The following is a 17,439-nucleotide window of genomic DNA, read 5'->3' on the forward strand; positions in this document are numbered from 1 at the left end:
TATATATATATATATATATATATTGAAGGACAAAGGTGGTTCTCTTCACTTCCAAAGTTTTTCTTTTTTCTTTCCTGTTAATTTAGATATTTTGCAACTGGCTGGCTTCTATATTGAGCTATTCTCTCTGTTGGCAATAGTACTAACTTCCACAAGCTTGAGCTGATTAATTCCAGTGATATATAAGGTACTGTATGCATCATCAGTAATTTATTATGGTTTGTGTATAAGAACCATATACAAAAGTCTGCTGCTTCTTCCTCCTTGAAGGCTGATGATGTAACTACTAAAAAATAAATCAGGAAATGGTAATACTTCAGTTAGTCTCATCCAATGTAATTATGAATGAAGTTTATGTCTGTGCTGTATTCTTCAGATTTAACACAATAATAGCAGAATAATGTGTAAAGAATCCAAGCAGCTGTCCATATAACAGATAAGAGTAAGAAGGAGCAGGTTTATGCTAGTGCTTGAGTAATTTCGAGAAGAAAAAACCTAATGTTGATTTAATATAATAGCTACTTTTTAGCAAAACGGAGGCTTGTAGTAAGAATGACTTTTGAAAAGAAAATAACTGCTTTCTTACAGAATAAGTAGTGTTTCAGTTTTAACCTTCCTGTTTTATATTCCTTTTTTTCTGTAGTTGTTTTTGTTGTTGCTGTTGTTGTTCTACTATTCATCACACAGTCAAGAAACAGTGTTGTTCCTGTAAATGAAATGCAATTCCAAATTCATGGATTTGGCAATTGAAACATTTTTGGTGCTCTTCATGTATAGCAAGTCTGACCCTATTGGTAGCAGGACAAAGTAGAACTAGAATATTCTGAGTTAGAAGGGACATACAAGGAATCAGTCCAACTCTGGCTTCACGTAGGACTAACTAAACATTAAACACTATGTCTGAGATCACCATCCAAATGCTTCTTGAATTTCAACAGATTTGGGGCCATGACCACCGCCCTGAGGAGCCTGTTCTAACACCTGATCGCCCTGTCCACAAAGAACATATTCATAATAACTAATCTGACTCTCCCCTGATGCAGCTCCATGCTGTTCCCTTGAGTTCTGCTGCTGTTACCAGAGAACAGAGATCAACACCTGCTCCCTCATGGGGATCTTATTTTAGACTTCTTAAATAGACTTAGGTAGATTTCTAAAAGAATAGTTAACCTTCATAAATCATTAGTGATAGTCTATTAATTTTCTCAAGTTCATTGACCAAAGGTTAAAGGCTGAAAGTTTTCAGAACTTTCTGAACTTTTGTGTTTGTTTTTTTTTTTAGATCAATCTTAGCTGTCACTGTTTATGTCCTGCCATTTATTCTTACTTGTTTTTGATTAGCTTATATTGACCGAAGTCTAACCAGTGAAAAAAAGTGGATAGTATTCTCCTGTCTTTACAGTCTGAATGGGATCTTTGAGAGGTCATTTCATCTGTAGTATGAGAACAAGAAGAAGTAGGAAGGTTGGGAAGGACAAGAGGAACCAAATAGCACAAAAACAAAGATCAAGTTGAAATGATAATAAGATTGGAGTTCTGCACCCCTAGAAGCCCCATTTTGGAAATGAAGATGGCACGCAGATGCCCCTGATGGTACACAGTACCCAAAGTTTGATACAGAGAAAATACCTGGCACTCTCAAAGACAACTAGACAGATATTCAGACACATCAAAGACTGAAGGGTGGCTGTCAGTCATGAAAATGAAGTGTATGAATTAATGAGATGGACAAAAACCCTTTGGAATTTAGAGAAAAGTCAGTTTTTTACCAGGGGAACTCTTTCTCACTGAAACAACAACTTGTATGTTGGAGTTTATACTTTGGGCGTGAACGTGGCTGTAAATTGAAGAAATCATCTTGAAATTCTTCATTTGAAATCATAAATGTTTGGCTATGATATCTTCTCTAAACTTATTTCCACTACTGTCACAATCATAATTTTTAGTTCTTGACCAACTGAACTGATGGAAATACAAGTCTTGTTCAGGTAGTGAAGCCATAACTCTGCTGGATTTGCAGGATGAAGCAAAGAATGTAGACCAATGTCTACATTCAAGATATTCATTGCAGGTAGAGGCTATCTGTACTTAGTGGTAAGCCTAAATATTGCTGTCATGTACAGCAATATTTATTTGATTAATGTATTATATGGGACTTAGAGCCTTTTCCTGATGGTGACTTTTTTTTTATTTTTGAAGACAGGATTGTAAAAATATGGTATATTCTTTGTTGTTGCATTCTGCAAAGCACTGATAAGAATTATGACCTTGTTTTATTGACAGGGAAATTGAAATACATACGAAGTTGAATTCAGAAACCATGTACAACTAATGCTTTATAAAATTTGTTAAATGCATGCTCTACTACAAATAAGGAGCAAATTCACTGAGATGTTGGAGCAAACATCTTTGAGAAAGATTTGTTGATAAAATCTTCTGATGTCTTACTTCAGAGTCAATTATACTAAATTATTTGCTTTTCACACTGCTATTTTTTAAAGAATGTAGAATAGTTTAATTTCCAGGGTTTTTTTATTTTGTTTTGTTTTGTTTTTCTGACCTGTGCCCATGTGACATTTATTTATACTAATACTAATGTACAGAAGGGGAAAAAACGTAACAGGAAAGGCTCAGCCAGTTATTTGTATTAGGCATTGTTACCTGGAGATAATTAGAAAAGGGTTGCAGGGAATAAATGCCAACCATTAATATCTGTCAAAGATGGGGAAGGGAGCGATATAGAAGAGGCAGACAGAAATTAAGGAGAAACTTGCACTGAAGTGCAAAATCTGGGCAGTGCATTACGTAGCCCTAATTCCGACATAGCACTGTGGTAGAATATTTGTTCTTCATTACAGTTTACTTCTCAATCACCAACACTCACTTGAAAAGTTTTGCTTTATCACCACTAGGTGGTAAAGTCGGCTAACAATTTGAAAAAGTGATGCACTTTCCTTCGGGATGAAGGTCTTTCAGCCTGGAAGGATGTGACATGCTGCCGGACCGCTGTCAGGAGGAGCTTGCAGATTTTCTGGCTCTTAACCAAAAAACTAAGTCCTATCTGCATGGGAAGTCAGCAAAGCACCAGGATGATGGTGTGCTTAATCTGTACAAAATGAAACGTCAGCTTAAGTGTATCTGTTCTGCACTTCTCTCTGATTATTGGAGACTCTAAATATCCTGCAGGAAATGAATCATAATTTAGGTTCTAGGAGAAGAGAGAAAAAGAGATTCAAAGTAAGGCTACTTTCCTCTTTCACGGCAATCTTTTACAATTAAAATCTGTACAGTAAGATTCCTGTCCAGAATTTCTCTCATCAGTCTTCTCTTAAAAAATCTCCCTGTGTTTTAAAAACCATCTTTCCAGTTCAGTTTTCCCAGATTCTTTAATAAAAACAACCAGCCACATCCTGATTTATTTTAGCATAAACCAAATGATTGCCTGAAAGATGATTTTTGATAAAACAAAGTTTTGGAAATCATGTATATAAATATATAGTTCAGCTCTGGTTTTTGATTTAGGGGAGCTGGAATGTGACAAATGATAGCTAATCACAGAAACATTTGCATGGCAAAATGAGCAATGTCATAAACTAGAAATAGTAATTATTTAACTGACTGGTAGGTTACTCTTAGTAAATACAGTAGTCTTGTAAGGAAAGCAAACAATACTTTGGGAATAAGTTGTATTTAATTACTTCCTTCTAGTTTATAGTTCACTGTAATTATTTCCTAAATTCACAGGACAAAATCCTGATTGTAAACTTCTTTTTTCTCTCCTATCTTTTGTGGTACTTAAGTCACATCATTATATGCACACATGCAATGCTTTTTTTCTCCCTCACAAATGAAGATCTTCAGATTTTTATTCGGAAAGAAACTCCAGTCCAATCATAGAGCAGCACCAAAAAAAGTGCAAAGTTTGGTGAGATCTCTCCTTGTAACTCAGTCAGGAGGAGGTTGGAAGGGCTGTGCTATTTATTTCTTGTATCTTTCATCATCTTGTTATCATAAGTTTGAATACTGAAATTAAATTTATATATAGATAGGTTTTGTTTTTTTTTAATTGGCACAAAGATAAATAATCAATAAACAAGTATTTATATATGAAAATATAGTAACTTCAAGTTCCCCAAAGAATACATTATCTTTATATTTGGAAATAACCCACAACATTAAGAAAGAGTACTCCAGGAAAGAGATAGTGGGATCTGTAAAAACCAAAAGCGTATGATCTATTAGAAGAATGAACAGTGGTAACTCTCAAATTATATATATGCATAAATCCATACTGCTGCTGAATCTTTTTTTTATTATTATTTACTTTTATTTTCTTGTCATTTTCCACAAAATAACATAGAAAGTATACTAATTATGTTGAGGCAGCTGGCTATACATTCTTTGGTTAAATATCTCTCTGCTAGAATATTGAGCACAATGACTGAGGAAGGCTGTGATAGACGGGAAAATTAAAAACACAGGACTGGAAATGTGTGCTTTCCTGGCAGGTACTAACCGAGATGGTCACAAGCCCCATAGGTCCCCCAACAGATCTACCCAAGTAATAGTAACAGGAGATTTTCTTTGTGATTAGTGTACTGTGTAAGTAGGATCTGTCCAGATCCCTACCTTCCTTGGGATTCTTTCAGGGTAAAAGATATTTGAACAGGTTTTTTTTAGTGGTTTGAGGAGAGAGGTATTGTTAGAGATTCTTGGAGACGGAAATGAGTTGCACTGTTCTTAGCTTGAAGAAAAAAAAAAACAAACAAAAACAGCAAAGCATTTCTGATCCTGCAGCCGTTCTGCACGTCAGGCACCTCCTCCAAAAAAACAGCTTTCCCATCCAAGGCCACTTCTCATATTCTGGGGCATGTTAGTATTAGTCAATCTTAGACTTGTGTGACACTTATCTATTAGGGTGAAAAAGGATCTATATTCTGAAGCAATGGTCAATCATTTGTCTGAATCTGTGTAGTCTGAAGGTATAAAGTAGGTTATTCCCAATGCTAACCCCTATTTCAAATAACTGATAAGATTTAAAACTGGCTCTGTGCTGATGGCAGGAGTGAATAGTTGATTTGCTGCTCTATGCTGAAAGCAAACAAGCAAATAAAAAAAAACACAGTTCTGAGCATATGTTGATAAGTCATTCTGAAATCAGATTCTGTAGAAAATCTTAATATCATTTTTTTTGTTTGTTTCATTTGTTTGGAGAAGGGGAGGTGGGAGGAGAGGAAAGGATCAGTATTTAACTCTATTGTTCTTATGTCTATTTTTGCCATAAAATTTTTGTTTTAAAGATTTCTTAGGTCTAACTGAAGGAAACATCCTTTTGCCTGAGCTGAAGGAGAAACTGAAGCAGGATTTACCTCCCCAGGTTTTCAGTGGTATACTAAAGATCAAGTCCTTGCTTTCACTAACACTTGCAGCCACTGGGTGGAGAACTTGTCTAACAATCTATCTCGTTATGACAGAGTGAAAATCAATCCAACCGTACTTTGCTGGCTGGGCAAATTTGTCTAATACAGGTCATATATTAGGTTTTTCTTTTTCAGTGGTCAACATGGTTCAATTTCCAGCTAGGACATAATTTGCACAATAACCTGAAGTTGAAATTAATACTAAGAAACAAACTGTACTGTGTGTAAGAAAAATCCATTAAGCTGTCTGCATTAAGAGGAAGAAGCTGACCAATGGAATTGAAGCACATGTGTTATACCGTAAGAAGAAAGGTTCAGACAAATATCACAGGAACCAGGATGACACTCCAATAAGGTAACTTTAGGTTTAATCTTAACTGCAATTAAGAATATTATTATTATGATTTATTTGTAGTACTACATTGTCTAAAAGACTCGAATGTAGAGCCCCAGCGTGCTAAACACTGTGTAATTGTATCCAGAAGATATTACCGTCCCAGTGGAGTATTTTAACTAGAAACTAATGACTGATTGCAAAGCAGAAAAACAGAGTAGAGTGGCCTAAAATCACAGTGTTGGTCAATGATGAAGCAAAGGATAGAATCCAGGTTTCTGATATTTGATCTTGTCTTCTTTTTTTACCATGACACCCATAATATAACTGACTCTTATATGTATCAATCTGTTAAATGCTACTTCAAAGCAGAATTTGGGGATGAACTGAACAAAGATTCTGAATAGTGATGTAAAAAGTAGGTGAAGATACTTTAAAAGGTTAGGCTTCCCAATAGTTGTTCAGGAGGTAAAAAATAGTTGTATTACATAAGGAGAAATTAGCTGTACACAGGAGAAAGAAAATGCTTTTGCTTCATGAAATCAAATTTCTTTTCTTGTGCGTGTTCTACAAAAAGCTTAAAATTCAAAGGAAACATTTTTATTAATATATTGAGTGGAAAGATATCATACAATACCAAAACTTTCATCAAACAAAGAGAGTGCCTGCATTCTGGTAAATATTGCTAAGAACTGGATAATTTACAAAGTATTGCTTTTGCCTTTTAAATATGTGTAAGGCAAAAGCTGTCTGGATGTTATGTTTGACATTCTTTTCATAACAAGTTTTCAGAATGTTTCTATCATAAAGAAGTTTATCACACAAAAAAAGTGTCTCATCAGGCTAAATTGTTAATAAAGGATATTGTTATGTATATTCTAATATCTGATTTAGAAAGATGGAACTGATTATGGGATGGTTTGCATCAGCTTTACTCCCATTAAGTAGGAACTTCTGCTGCTGTTCATCTCAGTGGTCAGCAAGACCAAAGTGTGTAGGTCACTCCAAATGTAATGCCTCCTATTTATTTTCATGGAAACTGCAACAGATGCAAAGAATACAACAGTACTATTTGATAATGCTTTGTAACTGAGAATTTGCACTATTTTTCAGCATAGTCATCACTATTACTTATACATTTTTGCTAGCAATGAGCAAGAGTGTTCATAAAAATCCGCACCACCAAAGGTGACCTGTTGTTGCCATTGCTGAAACACGCCACCCATTTCTTCACTATGCTCACGTTTAACATTCAGTCTCCATAAGCATTCAGCAAGCATAAGTGAATGTCACTGTGTGTCATTTCTTCCTCACTAAGGAATTCAGTTACACACCTTTACTTCATGTGCACCTTCATGTCAGATGCCATTCTGTCAGACTGCCCTCTGCTGCCATCAGACGCACAGCAACAGAATGTAATGGAATATTGATGGGAAGGTTCAAACTGCCATACCACCCACGTCCACTTCTGGTGTTGTGTGCCAACATAATAAAATCGGGCGCATTATTTTCAGAGCAACACTCATAGTGTGGAAACAAATTATGGAACTTGGCAAGAATAATGGCAAAAACTTTGAATGGAGTTTAAAGAATAGAAAATCCTCTTATTCATTAGCAATAATATGAACTGGCCTTCTGTGGGTGCCTCTGCTGTGCTTGGATTGTTTATATATTTGCAAGCTTTGTGGACAGCATTGCCAAATTAAGCATTTGCTTACTAGCCATCTTGCTAAAAAGAAAATACAGTTAGAAATGATCACTGAAAAAGTAGGTTTATATAAGTAGAATATTGGCTGAGTAATCAAATTATTAATTAATTTTAAACTGTTTTTTTCATAGACATTTTCTATGGACAAAGACCTTAGTTTTAAATATTCTGGCATAAAATAGTAAATTACTTTTGACTCGCTGAAAGGAATTTTGGAGAATACTTTTTTCTTTTAACTACAAGGAGGAACCTAAAGCTTAGCGTTCAAAGCTGAACAGTAAGAAGGTTATTCATGTACATTTCGTACAGACTCACACGTATATGACTTCAATGCTCAGTTCAGTTAGCCACAAGATTACCTTTGGTCTCTTTGAAATCTATGTATGTATTATTAGCAGTGAGGACAGAAATTCTCTCTAGCTTGTATGTTTGGACTATGTAGAAGTAAGAAATGTAATCACCTTCTGACTTTCTGTGCATGTTCACACACACTCCCCCTTATTCCCCCGATGTATAGTTGTCACAGTATAAACATTCTGCTAAATATTTCCTGCACCTGCTTCAAAGAACTAAAGAATCATCTCTTAACGGGAAAAATAAATGCACCAAATGTCACAATGCCTCAGGGGGGATCGAAAATGATAAAACAAATGTTGTTGTAACATTCTTTTTTTGATCCAAAGGTAAACAAGTGAAATGATATGTGTACATGTGTATACACATATTCTTACTCTACCAGTCATGAAATACATCACCAAGGTTATTGGTTAAGGGAGAAATTGCAGTTCCAACGTATTTTCTAAACATTTAAACCTTTCTCATAAAATTATTTTGGGATGAGAAATGTCTTCTGTTCATTCTCAAGCCAGACCTCGGAAGTGAATTTTCTTGGAAGGTTTCATTAAAAAAAAAAATAATAAATAAAATAAAAAATTCAGGGCTTTTTCTTTTCACATAATAACTTTGAAATACATTAGTTGATATTTTCCAGATGCACTTTTGTGCTCAGCAGCTCAAAAGAAGCTCTTATTCAGGAGATGGACTAAGTGGTAAAAAGTAGAGAAATGTTTACCTTTAACCCTTCTGAGTGCTGTAAGAGAAAAAATTTCATTCAATTCTGATAGAAAACTCCCATGTATGAGGCATACATCTATTAGTTTCCCTTGTCTCTCTTAATGGGATCGGATTCTGAGAGAAAGTGTAGATCTCTAGCTCCCAGTGAAGTTAAACACACTTCTTTTTGAGAAGGAAATTATCTGTAGAATTTGCATTTCACTGGTGCAATCAATAGGAAGTTGTTCAAAGAAGGAGGAAAGAGGAAGGAAATGCCTCACTCTTTTCCCTTCAAAGCTTCCAGAAAGTAGTCTTTTGAATTAGAAATGAAATAGGATTGCAGACAACTCAGACATATATGTGAATCTTGAACATGTACAGATGGATATTTAGTTTCTGATCTCTTGGAGGCCAAAAATAAGGGCTGATTCTTCGGAGTGCCAAGAACTATTCTCATAAAATATATTTATTACTCCTCATTGTTATAGTCAACCTTCTCATATATTAAATGCATATGTTTGTAATATTAGGCTGTTAAGTCTTTAGAGAAGAACCAGGCTGTGTACTCTTAGCTATTCTTTGGACAGAAAGAATTAACTCATAACAAACCCTTTGAAAATCTCAAGCCAGTCACAGCATGAAAGAACTGACAAATCAATTGACCTGGAGCCCACAGTTCGGTGCTATTTCCAGTGTGATTTTCTCAGGCAATTTAGGATATAATTGAATTAGCTTTACAAGAGTTAATGCAAACACTTGAAGCACCTTGTGTCCTTTCTTTTCCCAAGGGAATATTGACCTGCACCAAGCTGCATGCTTCTATAGCTAAGACTACTGCTTGTGGCACCAAAGTAACAGAACAAGCTAGCTCAGGCATCCCAATAATCCAGTACAGTCTGTATCTTAGACATGTATTGCGTGCTCCTAAATTAAAAGTAGAAAGAACAACAGAGATATGATTGATTATGAGATCCTTGGTTATTCCGAGCCTTGAGCCTTCCTAGACAGAAAAGGAGGAGATGCAGCCTTGCACAGGAGAAGATTACAGCATTGATGCAGCTGCTTTCCCTTTTGCTGCTGCTCCTAGCTAACAGCATTTAAGCTGCTGATATTAGAATCAATAACTAGTTATCCCGTTTTAGAATGGAGATCATTCAATAATGGAAATGACAACAAAGCAATTGTGGACTCATCCAGTAAAATGAAAGAATTCTTGTCAGTAGCATTTGTAGAGATTTAAGATTTTTTCTCCCCGGTTTTCAAAGTTCTTATTCTCAAGGAGCAACCAACCTCTTTACAGGGTCACTGCTGACAGGACTTTTAGCTGCCAGGCTTGATTATCTTATCTGTGCAGAGCATTTTATCAATCTGTCTTATTTGCTTAAGGAAGATAAATTAAAATCTCGTAATACATAGACTTTACTATCAAATAGCCTGATGTACCTGATGCCATATACTGGCCTCTGACACTTTATTTCAAATCCATTTGCTTTGTACTGAAAGTAAGAAAAGAACAAAATAAAGGTTTCTAGTTGAAAGATCATGTATCCCTACAGTCATCTCGTAAAGTCCCTCTAGAATCTGTAGAAAGTCTCCCTCTGGCTTCACAGAGCTTGGATAGAGTTCATATGGATCACATAATCATTTCTGTATTTACAGTCTGAGTTAAAGTTGTGGCCATAGTAATTTCCAAAAGGGAAGGAAAAGACTGTTGTTATAGTAAACAAGAATGCAAATATTTGTTGCAACTGAAGGCTTATTTCCACAGAAGCTGGTTAGAAAGGGAAGCAGAACAATGCAATGAAGTAAATAAAGATTTGATTGTGAACTGCAGTGCATAAAGTATCAGATTGCAGAAGCAATTTAAATACTTTTTTTCAGTCATTGATAGAAGAACATCAGATTTTTAATATAGAATACTGAAAAGGATGGAAAAAAATTAATACCTTGATGTTTTAGGACGCACACACCACTGTTTTCTTCTAAGGTTTGACTATTTTTTTCTGAAGCTTTAATAGCTAAAAGATAGCTTTCTTATGCTGCTTGATATTCTACTATATTGTTATTTCTTTCTAGTAGTATGATATTGTGCAATGACACCATATCCATTAAATCTGTCTGTCTTGCAGTGAGAAACTTGTTTAAGGTTAACTGAGGCATAGGGGTTCATATGTATGATTCTGTTCAAACTGCAGAGCTCTAATTCATAGTGCCTTTAAAACAAAGAAAACATAACTAGTAAGTGGGTCACCGAAGTGCAAGACTTCTGCACTAAAAATACTCTAATTTTTATGTTATATATGATTGAAGCACTTTTCATTTCCTGAACTCTTTGTATTGTCAGGGAGTACGATCCATACTTTTTTTCTCATCACATAGCTTTGATGCTTTTATAAAGACTGCTGATTCAGCAATAAGTAAATTCAATTTAATATTAATACCCATGTTAACTACCTGAGTAACGACACTTACAGTATTACTCAACATTAATCTTTTATTAAGCAGATTATGAACTGAGGTAAACATTTTGTATATATATATATGCACATATACACATGAGAATTGGTCTGAAAATAACACCTCCCTATTTTACTATGTTGGCCTATGACATCAGAGGTGGCAGATGTTGGTGGTATGGCAATAGAGGTTGAACCTTCCTGCCAATATCCCATTACATTTTGTTGCAACGTGACAGATGGCAGCAGAGAGGCAGTCTGACAAAATGGCATCTGACACAGAAGTGCATATGAAGCAGTGGTGAGTAACTGACTTCCTCCACCCACTGACATTCATTGACACTTGATGAATATTTATGGAGATAAATAGTAGATGTGAGCACAGTGAGGCAGTGGGTGGTGTGTTTCAACAGTAGCAACAGCAATGTGAAAAACAAGCCACGTTCTGGATGGCCATGCTGAAACAACTCAAAATGAACACCTCATTCTGGTGAATTGGCCAATGGTGCTGATTATGTTGAAAAATTTTGTGAATTTGCTATATCCAACGGTGTTATTGTGCTTATTGTATCTGTTGTAGTTTCTGCGGAAATAAATACGAAGCATTACTTTTGGAGTGACCTATGAATATATGTCTGTATATATGTACATACATGCGCACATGCATACACTAATCTCAAGAGATATAACAGTATGAGAAAATGAGTTAAGTGTAATACTACCATAGTACTTCTGAATATAGCTCATTACAGTTTTCCACATCTCCATTTATGTATGAAAATTAGACTAGCCAAAAATTTGAAAATTATAATATAGTTCAGCTGAAAGCTTCACAGAGAATAAAACAGATCTTGAATTATATATTTTAAAATAGACTGTTTTATATATTAAAACAAATCTGAAAATTTCAATTAGAGATCATATTATTTATGAGTTTCAGGTAGATAACTGTTCTGTGTTTAAGATACTGAGATGGCTCCTTTCCAAACTATTGTCCAGGATTTGTTGTATTCAAGCATAATACCAAATATGTTTCAGGTGTGATATCTCTGAGCAACATGATCTAGTGAAAGATGCTCCTGCCCATGTCAGGATGGTTGAATAAGATGAACTTTTAAAGTCCTTTGTACTCCATACTGTTCTATGATTCTATGATTGTGGTGGTTTCACACAGATACCTAAGTTAGCTCCATTACAGACCTTAGTTTTTGTAGGGCGGTTTCTCATTCATTTTTCACCCCTCTCTCCAGCTGCTGTTGTAGAGCAGTTTTTTCTTCTCTTAAATCTGTTATTGCAGAGGCACACCCAGAGTCATTCACTGTCTGAACTCTGGCCAGTGATGATCCCCTTTGGAGCTGACTGGAGCTGGCTCTGACCTAATATGGGGTAGCTGTGGCATACTTCTCCCAGAGGGTTTTCCTGCAGACTCACACTTTCTCCTCCCACATCCCTTCAGGAAAATCTTCCCATGTAAACTCAGCGCAGTGATTCTGCGATTCTACTTCTTCCCTTGCATACAGCAAGAAGAATGTCCTTTGGATGCCAAGACAGTAAATCTCGACTATGTTCTTACCTTTAGCAAGAATCCGAGTTGTATGCTCCGCAATCTAGATGAAATATACCCAAAATATTAAGACATTCCAATGTACAACAGCTGAAAGTGGCCATGATGGACACATCAAGGGATACATAGCCAATAGCCACATCTTGTAAACAAAAGAAGAGGTTAAACCATGTCCTCCTATGCAAAATTACTTTTTCAATCAATTCTCAATGCCACGCCTTTAGAAAGAGAGACTTGCAAGTAACTTGTGGGTGTTGATACGTAGCGGCTAATAAATAAGTCTGATCTAAGAATCACTGGAAAGTCTAAATTACAGTCTATGCTTATTCTGCTTGTACTAGGAGAAGAGAAACAATTAACCTGCTGCAGAAGTGCACCAAGCTGGAGCTGTATGTTTGTATGTCACAACTGAAAAGAAAAAACTGTTTTCTCAGAGAAGAGTATCCTCTCTGTCTTAGGAAGTTCTTTATTTGGAGAAGTCAGTGATAGATTCCATCCCTGGGAGTTCTCAAGGCTTTCTTGGTTAAAAACCAAAGCATCCTTTTTTGTGTTTACTTTCAGCCTGAGGCTAGGTAGACCTGAGCTCTCCTTCTTCCAACGACCTCAGTTATCCTGTGATCCTAAAGTTAGGGCTGGATAACTACAGTGTCATCAGAGATTACTATTCTGTACTGGAGAATGTTGCTCTTTGGTCTTTGTTTTAGGGTGGCTGATTTTTTTCTTCCCTTAAACAAACAAGAAAGTTTTGCAAAAAATTTACACTATTATGTTTTTATACATATTGGTTGCAATTGACTTTCCAGTTTAATCACAACTGTAGAATTACTGATTAAAAATTCTTCCCTCCCTGAGAAGTAGCTCCAAAAAATACTTATTTTAATAAGGGTCCACTAATGTCCTGTCTTTTTCCCCCTATATTTTAAATCTTAATTTTATTGTACTTCTCTTTCTCTACATTATGATGATTAAAAAGTAATAATAACATGTAGAGTGGGAATACATTTGAAATAAATAAAAAAAATATTTTAAAAGCTTTTGATTTTCCCCAAACTCTTAGGAAAAAATAATTTAATGAAAAATGTAAGAGATATTATTATTATTATTTTTTGTTTCTATCCAGCTTTTTATTTCAGAAATGTTCATGAATCATGGTAAGTTTTTAATAGTGGTATTCAGAAGGCTTTGCAACAAAACCAGTCAAATTATGCCTTCTAAATGTAGACTTTCTTTGTTGAATGTTTAGTATAGCCATTCAAGGAAACATAATGTTTTTTTATGCTAACTAGCACAGATTGAAAGTATTTTTCAGCCTCAATGTTGAGTTGTCTAAGAACCTTTGTTTATGTTGTATCCTATTTATGCAAGAAAATGAACTTCATTTAAAATCTGATATCTTTGAAATGGAGGATAATTTGCACTGCATGGATTCAGTCTGCAATATCAGCAAAGTTTGCAAAGAAAACTAGTGGTAAAAACAGTAATGTTTAAAGTCATATCTCTTATTTCTACTGCTGGAACTCTATGTATTGAAGGTGTGACAATATGTGCAAATGTAATACCAGTATAAATCTTGAAAATTCTTGGTGACATTATATCAGTCAAGAGGTAAATCTCTATATCAAGTGACTTTATTTTTATTTTTTCCAGAAATTATAAATATGCCTTATGTCACTGGAAACTGTTCATGCATTTTCATTTATTCTAAAAGTCAGGGTATAACTGCAGTACGTTGATACTAAAATTCCGTTTTAAAATCTTTTTTGGGGCAATCTTCAGGGAGGCCAAATTCCTCTGAATCCTACCAAATGGAATTTGTTCTGTTTATTGAAGTGAAGAATAGTTTGAAGACAAGATTATGAAGAAGTTCGTTAATGCAGTAAGAAATTGTGGAAACTGTGGAAGGGTACACCACGTTTCTCAGGGAAAACACAATTTACCAGTCTGGGAATGGCTATGTGATATGTACTTTGGACTTTTGTGCTGTGAGGTACAAAGCGCATGCATCAATAACAGGCTTATATCTGCTGTGTGATATTTTACTCCATGAGGCAGAATTGATGATAGAAAATGCAGAATCTAACCAAAGTTTAAATGTCTTGGAATTCATGGGTGCATGACTACACCACTGCTGTTCTCATTATTTCAGAGAAATAATTTATTGTATTCACAGCATTTCCTTCATCGTTTCATTCTCAGTGGATATAACTACAATAGTGGATTAATAGAGATGGGATACAGGCTTAGACAAAGGCATCCAATTGTCCAGCAAGTTTAACTGTTATTGGCATACTCCTGGGTACAGTTTTCAACAGTATCATCTTAAACTTTCCCAGGTAATTGTTAAGCATGGTTTGGAAGAGTTTAGACCAATGGCTGTTACCAGTAAGTAGTTTGGACAAGACCTTTCCCAGTGAAAGAATAGAGTCTAGCTGAAATTTTTGTTAACCAGCATGAAAGCTGATTTTTGAGCCTTAAGTCACTTGCTGAAATTTTATGGCTAAGTACAAACATAAACCCAAGTCTTCTAAGTCTTTGGCTAATATCCTAACTGCTGGACCATCTTTTTTTTTTTGTCTCTGATAGCTCTGTACAGGAACTTATACAGCATGGCTCCTTAGACACCACCATACTTTTCCTTTGGTCTCAGAGTGTCCCTACACATTCTATGTGTTCCTCTGTTATCGGAGGACTAAATTGACACTCATTTACTCTTGAATCTAGTCTGTTAGTCTCTGAATAATCATCTCATATTCAATGTATACCTAAAGTTTTGTATGTTTTTTTTAAAGTTTTTGTATGTTTAAACATCATTTACAGGACTTAATGAATAGATTATGAAGTGTCCGAGACAGATTTTTTTCTTATTTTTATGCTTGTCTCTTATAGGGCCCATTTTCTCACAATTTCATCTAGTCCCCAAGGATACGGGTGCTCTGTAAGCCTGAAATATGTTCCTCATCAGTCACTCTTACTCTTGAGTACTTCCGATGCAACCAGACTGAAATGTGCCTCTCATATTTTGAGTGGTCTGGTTTTCTGACATATTTTAAAGGGTCATTCACTTCAGTGAGAGTTTGCAACTGCATGAAAATTTCACTATTTAATTTTTACATTAAAAAGAGAGCAATATACAAAATTATTTTAAATACTTATTAATTAGCACACCATGATAGAGTAATAGACACAGTGAAAAGTTCAATCTTATCCATATAAAATGTTATATACATAGATATATATACATATGTATATACAAGTTGATAGTAGTATGTTGATTTCGATACAGGAAGATTTTCAGAAGAAGTCCTTAACATCTAGATTTAAGTGATATTGAAGACGTGGTTATCTATGGTCTAGCACTGTAACAGAACCAGATTTCCAAACATTTTTAACAACCAGTGTCCCCTGAATTTAATAGGAGCAGGGGGATGAATACATTTAGAAATTGAGTCAACTGCTGTACTGGAGGGAGTCTAGGATATCAAATATTTCCAAACAAAGATACATTTGTTGTTACCTTGGAATTATATAAAGCCATGTAGTTATTTTTATATTTTTCAAACAGAAGGATCTTGGTGTTCCCGAAAGGCCAAGTATTACTCCCCAAACTAAAGGTTAAAACAGTTATTCTGTTAGCTATCATCAGTTGTCTCATTTGCAACCAATTACTGTTTAACTTCATAAATCTCTGGGGATTTTAAAAGTAAAGCTCATGCAGCTTTGAAACTGTGGGGTTTTCTTATCTGATTATTCACAGCTTGCTAATTTGTAATTGGACTCTTACAACTCAAAAACCTCCAGATTTCAGAAAAACTAATTTATTTTTTCTTGGTTTAATTGTGGTATTCACACTCAAAACTGTATAGTGTGATTGCTTCTAGTGGGTTGTATGCAGTGTTCTGGAACTAATAAAATATATTATTGATTGCTTAATGAAAAGTGCTGCGTTCACACAGTTTTACTGTGGCTGAGGATGGATACAACAGCTACTTCTTATTCTGTTTTGAGGATCACCTGCCATTTTACTTGGGTGTATTGCTGCATATCAAGTGTGCTTTTAAATTAAGTTATGGTTGCCTACAGGGCACTATGTTGGGTGGTTCCATTAAGGTATCCTTGTACTTATCCTTCCATGCAGTGCTACCCGCTGCTTTTAATTTAGCTTAAGATCATCAAAATTAATTATTATAGAGCATATTAAAAGTTGAAATAGCAAATCAAAGAGCTTTATTAAGTGCCCTTTAGGTTTTCTTATGTGTTTAGTGGCTTTAGCTTTCTGGGTTTTTTTCTTCATTGTCCAATTCATTGTGATTATTATGAGAAGGACTGGTAAAGCAGAATAGAAATGCATACCTGTGACAGTGGTAACTATGACTCTCTCAGTTTCTACTTGAATTATTTACATTAACCCCCCGGATAGTTTGACTGGATATCCTTATGGGGGAACTAAGTGCACAGCCTTTCCAACAGTGATGGTGAAAACTTGTACTTTTTGCTTCCCTTGCCCTGTCAAGGTGTTTGATCTGTGCAGCAAGCAAAGGAGTGGTTCTGCCTCAGGCATACATAAATGCTCCTGGTTCTCATGGCAAAAATTCCAGAGCCTTCTGACACGTGCTAACAACTATCACTGCTTAGTGATGAGTCTCATAATGTTTTCCCATGCTAACTACTGGACGTGACATGATGTGGTCATTGAACCAAGTGACTTGGGCTGGATTTACTGTGATCTTTTGGTTGACAGAGGCTGGTGAAAGCCTATCCAGTGGTCTTTCTGGGTAGGCCTGTTTCTGTACTGTGTTGTACTGTCTCAGTACAAAAGCTCTGTGAGTCCCCCATACAGAAGCTCCTGCTGAGATCCTGATTTATTTTGTGCCTAAATGGACTGTTAATTCTCTGCTTGTAGCACA

The sequence above is a fragment of the Meleagris gallopavo genome, chromosome 6 (assembly GCF_000146605.3).
Source record: "Meleagris gallopavo isolate NT-WF06-2002-E0010 breed Aviagen turkey brand Nicholas breeding stock chromosome 6, Turkey_5.1, whole genome shotgun sequence".
Taxonomy (NCBI): domain Eukaryota; kingdom Metazoa; phylum Chordata; class Aves; order Galliformes; family Phasianidae; genus Meleagris; species Meleagris gallopavo.